Genomic DNA, 10,330 nt, shown 5'->3' on the forward strand with positions numbered 1-10,330 from the left:
GCCTTTCTGGATACAGAAAATGTTCGACTGCTGCCCTGGACAGCACATTCTCCAGATCTCTCTCCGATTCAAAACTTCTGGTCAATATTGGCCGAGCAACTGGCTCGTCACAATACGCCAGTCACTACTCTTGATGAACTGTGGTATCGTGTTGAAGCTGCATGGGCAGCTGGACCTGTACACGACATCCAAGCTCTATTTGACTCAATGCCCAGGCGTATCAAGGCCTTTATTACAGCTAGAGGTGGTTTTTCTGGGTACTGATTTCTCAGGAGCTATGCACAGAAATTGCGTGAAAATGTAATCACATTTCAGTTCTAGTATAATATATTTGTCCAATGAATACCCGTTTATCATCTGCATTTCTTCTTGGTGTAGCAATTTTAATGTCCAGTAGTGTATAATCTCCGTCTAATGCGACGGCCTTACGCCACCTATAACAATAGCATGATCGGGAAACTCATTCACGATATTCTTCAAGCTCTCTCTTCACTGTTCTGTCACTATAGCACTTGACGCAGGCGTCTCGTTAGAGCTTCCGATTACCATTTTTGACCAACTTGCGGTGTTTTGTTCTCCCATATTATTTTACACTCAGAATCCCTAATAAACTCGCTAGATATTATGAAATTCTTTACTGCAGTAAATACGCCGCCACCACTGGCGCCTCGCCTGTTTTTGCGATGTGTATGGTGCCCCCCTCCCCCCTCACCCAAGAAAATACCGACAACAATTAGAATCTCTAATAAACTCACTAGATATTATCGGATTCATTGCTGCAGTAAATACGCCGCCACCACCGGCGTCTCACCTGTTTTTGCGATGTGTATGGTGCCCCCCTCACCCAAAAAAATACAGACAACAATTAGTATGTTGTGTGGGAAGACAAACTGATTGGTTTTCACGAAGGTACCCATATCCGGAAACACACCTTGAACGCTGGAGGTAGTGGAAGTCTGAGAACGAACGGATGTCACGGCTTGTTCCGATTCTTTCTGGTAGGAAGGTACGCAACCGTTTAGCCATCTGGGTACTAAGGATGCACGACCTGAGCCTAATAACATTTCCTGCGTGTGCGCTACATTCTTCCACACATCCCTTGTTCGTATCTTTCTGCGGACCTCGGTGGTCTACCATTGCAATAACTTTGTTGATAGCAGTACGACATGTACCAGTATGCAGCTATGGAAATGACTGACATGGTGCTTGCGTATGGCAGAGCGGATTGTAGTGGGAGAGATGCTGAAAGACTGTGTACGGAATGTGTGAGTAGTGACTGGCGTATTGTGACGAGCCAGTTGCTCGGCCACCATTGACCAGAAGTTTTGAATTGGAGAGAGATCTGGAGAATGTGCTGTCCAGGGCAGCAGTCGAACATTTTCTGTATCCAGAAAGGCCCGTACAGGACCTGCAACATGCGGTCGTGCATTATCCTGCTGAAATGTAGGGTATCGAAGTGATCGAATGAAGGGTAGAGCCACGTTCGCGGCCATTGTGAGAGACGTCTCAGAGAAGCCAGAAAGTGGCACGTAGGTATTTTCTACCTGAGGTGTATACATTGCACAGGCAAAGTGGTAGCTCTTTGTGTTTGGTACTTGTGAATACTATCCTTAGTCTACCGTTTGTCCTCTGTAGGGTAATGCGGGTCGTCCACGCTCCGCTCGAACACTACCGCTGGAGGAGGATGTGCTGACAATGTTCGAAGAGGACCCAGTCATTGGGACTCAGCAAGTGGCACAGGTGCTCCACACGGGTAAAAGTGCCGTATGGTTTCTTGTCCATGAGCACCAGCTCCGCCCATACCATCTGCAGGAAGTCCAGGCACTACAAGGACTAGCCATGATGGGTACAGTTTGTGCAGTAGTATTTGAACAATGCATACTCCAGCCACAGTTCCCAATCTTAGTGCTATCCACGGATGAATGCACGTTTTCTAGAGACGACATATTAAACATGCACAACGTGCATGTTTAGGCGGACTAAAATCCGTGCATACAGATAATTCAGAATCACCAACACAGTGTCGTTACTAACATCTGGGTTGAGATAATTGGCGACCGTATCATTGGGCCATACCTGTTGCCAAACAGATTGCCATGACTGATTTACCTAACGTTTATTCAAGAAGTTTTACCTACCCTATTTGATGTAGTGCCACTAAATGTTCCGACAGACATGTGGCTTCAACACGATGGAGCTCCAGCATACACTGATGCTGATGTGAGGAATCACCTCAGCCTCACATATCCCAATCAATGGATTGGTAGAGGTTGATCAGTTGCATGGTCAGCACGCTCGCCAGATCTGCCACCTCTCGGCTATTTTCTGTGGGTTAGTATGAAGAATATGGTGTATGGCACACCCGTAACATCAGCAGACGACCTTATTGATCGAGTCCACGGAGTGATTGAAATACTTCAAAGACAACTGCACATATGCATGAGGCTTAGCATCGTCCTGCACTGACGCATTCGGTTCGCAGCTCAAAGCCCGTTTGTAGTGTAAACAGCTCGATGTGCAACTCATGTTGGGTTTGTTGACCTAATGTAGACGCACACCCATCTCAGACGTCGTTGTTCTCCAGTGACTAAGCTGTGCACTTCCGGATATGAGTTTCTTCTTTAAAACCGATCAGTCTGCCTTCCCACACAACATACTGAGCGTTATCGGTGTTTTCTTCTTTTGGGACACCTTGTATGCTGTAATCTACACTACTGGCCATTAAAATTGCTACACCAAGAAGAAATGCAGATGATAAACGGGTTTCATTGGACAAATATATTATACTAGAACTGACGTGTGATTACATTTTCACGCATTTTGGGTGCATAGATCCTGAGAAATCAGTACCCAGAACAACCACCTCTGGCCGTAATAACGGCCTTGATACGCCTGGGCATTGAGTCAAAAAGAGCTTGGATGGCGTGTACAGGTACAGCTGCTCATGCAGCTTCGACACCATACTACAGTTCATCAAGAGTAGTGACTGGCGTATTGTGACGAGCCAGTGGCTCGGCCACCACTGACCAGAAGTTTTGAATTGGAGAGAGATCTGGAGAATGTGCTGGCCAGGGCAGCAGTCGAACATTTTCTGTATCCAGAAAGTCGCGTGCAGTACCTGCAAACATGCGCTTGTGCATTATCCTGCTGAAATGTAGGGTTTCGCGGGGATCGAATGAAGGGTAGAGCCACGGGTCGTAACACATCTGAAATGTAACGTCCACTGTTCAAAGTACCGTCAATGCGAACAAGATGTGACCAGACGTGTAACCAATGGCACCCCATACCATCACGCTTCAAATGGTTCAAATGGCTCTGAGCACTATGGGACTTAACATCTGAGGTCATCAGTCCCCTAGAACTTAGAACTACTTAAACCTAACTAACCTAAGGACATCACACACATCCATGCCCGAGGCAGGATTCGAACCTGCGACCGTAGCGGTCACGCGGTTCCAGACTGAAGCGCCTATAACCGCACGGCCACACCGGCCGGTCATCACGCTTCCAATGTGCGTTCGTCGCGATGTTGCCAAACACGGATGCGACCATCATGGTGCTGTAAACAGAACCTGGATTCATCCAAAAAAATGACGTTTTGCCATTCGTGCACCCAGGTTCGTCGTTGAGTACACCATCACAGGCGCTCCTGTCTGTGATGCAGCGTCAAGGGTAACCGCAGCCATGGTCCCCGAGCTGATAGTCCATGCTTCTGCAAACGTCGTCGAACTGTTCGTGCAAATGGTTGTTGTCTTGCAAACGTCCCCATCTGCTGACTCATGGATCGAGACGTGGCTGCACGATCCGTTACAGCGATGCGGATAACATGCCTGTCATCTCGACTGCTAGTGATACGAGGCCGTATGGATCCAGCACGGCGTTCTCTATTACTCTCCTGAACCCACCGATTCGATATTCTGCTAACAGTCATTGGATCTCGACCAACGCGAGCAGCAATGTCGCGATACGATAAACCGCAATCGCAATAGGCTACAATCCGACCTTTATCAAAGTCGGAAACGTGATGGTACGCATTTCTCCGTCTTACACGAGGCATCACAACAACGTTTCAGAAGGCAACGCCGGTGAACTGCTGTTTGTGTATGAGAAATCGGTTGGAAACTTTGCTCATGTCAACACGTTGTAGGTGTCGCCATCGGCACCAAACTTGTGTGAATGCTCTGAAAAGCTAATCATTTGCATATCACAGCATCTTTTTCCGTTCGGTTAAATTTCGCGTCTGTAGCACGTCATCTTTGTGGTGTAGCAATTTTAATGGCCAGTAGTGTATATTTAGAATTCCGTTGCTGTTCATTTCCAGCCGCAACCAAATTACAGTTCCCACTGTTACGTCGGTATTTTTATCTTTAATAAGAGGTGCTATATCTGGGGTCCTTCTGCAGTTTATTAATATCATATTAACCTATTCTGTTTCCCATATGAGAACACAAACTTTAGCTGAGAATAGTGAGGCTGATAAAAAACCATGTGGACGCCACAAGTACTCTGCTACTCTACCTGCCACATCATGCGTGTAATACACACCTGTCCTATTAAGTGGGGCCTTACAGTTCTCCATGTGATAGCGGATGTCAAGAAATTTGCATCCCATCTCGTCTCTAAGTCGTCTGAGCCTCTTCTACTTTGCTCTGAACCAGAAGACCGCGGTCGACTCTAGGGCAGACGCTACAAATAGCTGAGACTGAGCTTGCAATCTGCTGCCTTCACCAAATCAGCCAATCGCTGTAAGGAAGCGAGGATGGCCTCAGAACGCAAGCGACAGGCGCCTACTTGCGCAGACACGAACCATAATTTGAAGCTGGTTGCCTGCAGTGCATTCGATGTGCGCTGGCAGAGTCCCCTCCGCATCTCGGGTGACGCCTCCTGGCAGACGTACCGAGTGTACACTGACTTTCCTTCCCGACCTGCCTGATGTTTCCCTGAACGGCTGATTTGCCCAGCTAATGATGGAATCCCACTGAATATCATCCCCGGCTTCTGCATTTGCTGAGAAAGAAAATGTCTTGAAGGAGGGTTCCGCAGTTCCAGATCGGCTGAAGTTTTTAAAGTTGGTAGACTTCGGGTCATGAGTGTGCCGTGGCGGCCACAGCCAACATCTGTGATCTGAAATTACAGTACCTATGCGTGCACTAGCCATTATGAAGTGACTGTGATGCCTAAACACTAAAAAAAAGTTAGTGGTGGCACTTCCACTCTTCCTAAAGCTGTCAATGTTTCGGGGTTCGCCGGCCGCTGTGGCCGGGCGGTTCTAGGCCCTTCAACTCGTAACCGCGCTGCTGCTACGGTCGCAGGTTCGAATCCTGCCTCGGGCATGGATGTGTGTGATGTCCTTAGGTTAGTTAGGTTTAAGTAGTTCTACGTTCAGGGGACTGATGACCTCAGATGTTAAGTCCCATAGTGCTTAGAGCCATTTGAACCATTTTTGAACTTCGGGCTTCGATGGGCAGAGCTATAGTCCAGACGGCATGAGAAGATGAAACTTCCTTGCAGATTAAAACTGTGTGCCCAAGGACCGGGCGTAAGTCGTGCTTCGTTAGCTCAGATGGTAGAGCACTTGCCCCCGAAAGGCAAAGGTCCCGAGTTCGAGTCTCGGTCGGGCACACAGTTTTAATCTGACAGGAAGTTTCATATCAGCGCACACTCCGCTGCAGAGTGAAAATCTCATTCTGGAAACATCCCCCAGGTTGTGGCTAAGCCATGTCTCCACAATATCCTTTCTTTCAGGAGTGCTAGTTCTGCAAGGTTCGCAGGAGAGCTTCTGTAAAGTTTGGAAGGTAGGAGACGAGATACTGGCAGAAGTAAGGCTGTGAGGACCGGGCGTGAGTCGTGATTCGGTAGCTCAGATGGTAGAGCACTTGCCCGCGAAAGGCAAAGGTCCCGAGTTCGAGTCTCGGTCGGGCACACAGATTTGATCTGCCAGGAAGTTTCATATCGGCGCACACTACGCTGCAGAGTGAAAATCTCTTTCTGGAGGCATGAGAAGATCCCTGACAGCTCGCAGCGCTGTTGTCAGCTTTCAACTGCGAAGTGTTAATCGCTGCAGGTGTAAATAATAAACGTCTGTAGAGCTGTGACAACACCGAGACGTTGCCACTTAAATGTTTACAAAATCGCATTACGTTGTTGTTTGTGGTAGGCGCGCGGAGGTGGTGCGCCCAGTCCAGTGCAAGTGCCAGGGATCGGCTTACACCGTCTCAGGTATAGCTTCTGGTGATTCATGCAACCTCGCTGATACCTCTGTGACGGCGTGAACAAACAGTGTTCATACACGACGGTTTGAAAACAGTAGATGCGGGCGAACAGACAGATTTTGTCTTGCTAGATTTCCATAAACCATTCTACAATGTGCCGCGTTGTCAACCACTAATCAAGAAACGATCACACAGAGTATCTCTGCTAATATGTAATGGACTCGAGGAATATATACTTAATAAAACCCAGTGCAGTATTGGAAATCAGAATAAAGGTACGGTTCTTACGGAAGTAATATACAGTGTCTGAAGCATACTGTACATGTGTTGATTTTATTACGAAAGCAGTTGATACATGTAAGACATAAACAATCATAACAGAATTACATAGTTTATTTCGTAACACGACTAACAAAATAAGGCGTTTGCATTGGTATGAAGCCACTCACTGTCCTATTATGTTACTGAATTGTTAGTACTATTCCAACTTTTTTCTTCCTAATTATCTAAAAAATTCTCTCCGCGCTTTGATTTTGTTTGGGTTTGTAGTTCACGCAGGGAAACTGTTGCCCCCTATTCTCATATCGCTCTTTTCATGTCACATACGGGCGTCAAATTGCCTTCCACTGCAATAAACACACCTTGCAAGTATCCTACAAAGGTTCTCCACGGGGTTCAAATCTAGAGCAACACATCGATATCTTTATTTTCAAACCACTTTTTTGTTGTGGCGGAGACATACGCAGATGCATTATCTCGTTGGAACATTAGACTTTCGTGCCCTAGGTCCTCATATATTGTAATCAATTCTGTATCTAGCATCTCAGTATACATGTTAGAGTTCATTTTAGTGTTCTCCCAGGCAATGCGTGATTTATCTTTAGCGCAGAAGGCTGTCCAAATCATAATACTTTCACTACTAAAATTTCTGCTCATTGTTGACTCAGAGGACGAGAACCGTTTACATGAAAACAAAACAAGAAGTGCCAGAAAATGATGAAAATGAATCACAGGAAGAAGTAACTGAAGAGGACGTATGTTTTTCAGGAAAAGATGGAATAGCTAAATGGAGAAAAAGTAAATATCCTACAAGATCTTTTAAGATCATAGCGCAGTTACCTGAACCTTAAAATGAACCTCGTATAATAACGACAGAAATAGTTATTACGAAGTTATTTTTGGATGAAGATATAACACCCATTATTGCAACATGTACTAATATTTACATCAGTGAAGTTCGAGGTAGCTTTTGTGAGGAAGGGAATGCTAAAGAAAGAGGTGTTACAGAGACCAGAGCTTTCATTGGTTTGTAATATCTCTGGGATAACTAAAAGGATAACGGACTTGAATCATGCTACTTTGAGTGTAAACCGATTCAGATTGCATTTGAAATGTCTGATGTTTGATAGTATCCTTGAGAGACCTGTTCGCAGAGAGAATGACAAGTTGGTTGCTCTCAGAGAGGTATTGAAGCTATTTACAAACAATTGCCAAAAATGTCTATCACCTAGTGTAACAGTATTCCTTACGTATTTGTGTATTACATTTGGATTTAAGTAAAACACTCTTAAAATCATTCATATACGCCTTCCAAAGTGTCCAAATACACCGTTTATATTATGGATGACACCCATTATTCGCGCGAGTGACTGTGTCAGAAATTATTGAGCGAATAACGGAAGGTTAAAAGTGTTAACTCTTGTGATCACAATTCCTGTGCAACTGTGGCCTATTCGGCAGTCCCGTGGCAGATGTACGGTACCCAACAAGTCATGGGACAGAACCGACTCGCGATGCATTTTCTACTTGTCGATCACCCTGTGCCGCTGCAGCTAGGCAACTCCGTGACTCACCTCCTTGTCCTTCCGCCGCCGCTGCTCGTCCCGTAGCCGCTGGGCCTCCAGCTCCCTGTCTCTTCGCAGCCTGGCCTCCTCCATCTGCTCCTCGCGCATGCGCCGTTCGCGTTCTTCTTTTCGCCGCCTCTCCCGCTCTTCCAACTTTAACAATCGTATTTTCGCATTCGTGATACACCCAGAAACTCGGAATAATGTAATGCAACGGAAAGAAGGTCTTAAGTCGTCGGCACACGGACCGTGCATCCGAACGTTGAGTGTTGGGCGTGCCGAGTTTCTGACGTCACTGCGTGGAACAGCACGTTCGGGAGTCTTTCCGAACGTGCAGAGCAATATCAGGCATGTCAGATATTCTGAGCGTGCGTCTGAGCGTTGACCAACGAGATGACACAACGCCACCTACGTCACACGCACGCCGTCTCCCTTCAGTAGAGTTGTGAGGCGCCATATTGGCTTTCATTTCAAGCCTTTATGTATACATGCCGTTTCTGAGCACCAGCAAGTTGAGAATCACTGGAAAACCCGTTGTTAATTGTGTGATTCGTTCCAATAAAATATTGAGAAACATCATATTCCTGACAAAAGAATTATTGTAACTTGCGTATTATGAGAGTAGGCTATTTGAAGGCAGCGACACACTGAAGATCCACCCAAAACGCATTGTTCTTGGTACAATTTGTTACAATTAAATTTCAAATAGTAACATATCTACGATTAAGGTTTTCAGAAAGGTGTAATGTAAAATGTTTAGCTGCACTGGATGTGGCGTGGGTTTAGCGTAATGAGTACCGTCATTGACCTGTATAAAGTTGTTTGTGGGTGCGATGGTTCGCCTCTTGACACTTCCATTTTTTTCCCTAACATTCCCGTTTTTATTAGGTTCTGATACTTTATTATTACTTTAAGATAAGTAAATACTATAATAGTTGATGTTATGTAAGTATAAGTTCACCTTTTATGAGGGGTGACTTTGTTCGATTGTCTTAATCTACAGAACAGCTTGCGCTACTTGTATAACGATAATTTACTCCTTTTTGTTTTACGCTTCGTAATTCAGATGTTGCAAAGATTCTGCTACTGGGTAGGAACAGTGGTCAAGTAAGACTGACCTTGGGGATTTACTAAAATGTGGGAATGATGAAATAATGTTTATCTTATGCGGAGAAGTATTCCAAATTTGTACCCCACTGTTTGTAACGGAACTTTTATAAGCCTGTGTCCTTATTGAATGGACACGGTACTTTCCTTTTCGTGGACGATGGAGGAAATGTGCGTTTTAATAGAGCTAACGTGGGAATTTTACGCGCGCCTATTGAGTAAATAGTGTGATTTACGAACTTGAAACATCCGTCAACTACCGCTGCCGTTGCGATCGCGTATACCACGTTTGGTCCAACGTACCATATGCACAAGTCGCATCGTTCCTAAAGCCGTCGGCACACGGAACGTGCTGTCGAACGTTAACGTTGAGCGTGCCGAGTTCAACGTGCTGCTAAAAGCTCAGGAACGATGCGACTTGTGCATACGGTACGTGGGCCCCAAAATGGCATACGCGATCGCAACGCACTCCAGCGGCAGTTGAGGGACGTTTCTAGTTTGTAAATCACACTGTTTACTCAACGGGCGCGAGTAAGATTCCCACGTTAGCTCTATTAAAACGCACATTTCCTCCACCGTTCACGAAAAGGAAAGTACAATGTCCGATCAATAAGGACACAGGCTTATAAAAGTTCCATTACAAACAGTGCGTTACAAATTTGGAATACTTCTCCGCATAAGATAAACTTTATTTCATCATTCCCACATTTTAGTACAGCCCCAAGGTCAGTCTTACTGGATCACTGTTCCTACCCAGTAGCAGAATGTTTGCAACATGTTAATTATGAAGCGTAAAAGAAAAACGAGCAAAATGTCTTTATACTAGTAGCGCGAGCTGTCCTGTAATTAAGCCATTTGAACAAAGTAAAAAAAGGTGAACTTATATTTACATAACATCAAATATAATAGTTTATACTTATATTAAATTAATAATAAAATATCAGAACCTAATAAAAACGCGAATATTAGGAAAAAAATTTGGAAGTGTCATGACGCGAACCACCACCCCAACAAAAACTCATTGGCTGATAGGGACACTACTCTTTACGCTAAACCAACAACACTCATCTTGTTCTAAGCCATATAATATTACGCCATGCTAAGAACGTTAATCGTAGATAATTCTGTTACTAATTGAAATTTAATTATAACAAATTGTACCAAGAA

The sequence above is a fragment of the Schistocerca piceifrons genome, chromosome 3 (genome assembly GCF_021461385.2).
Source record: "Schistocerca piceifrons isolate TAMUIC-IGC-003096 chromosome 3, iqSchPice1.1, whole genome shotgun sequence".
Lineage (NCBI taxonomy): Eukaryota > Metazoa > Arthropoda > Insecta > Orthoptera > Acrididae > Schistocerca > Schistocerca piceifrons.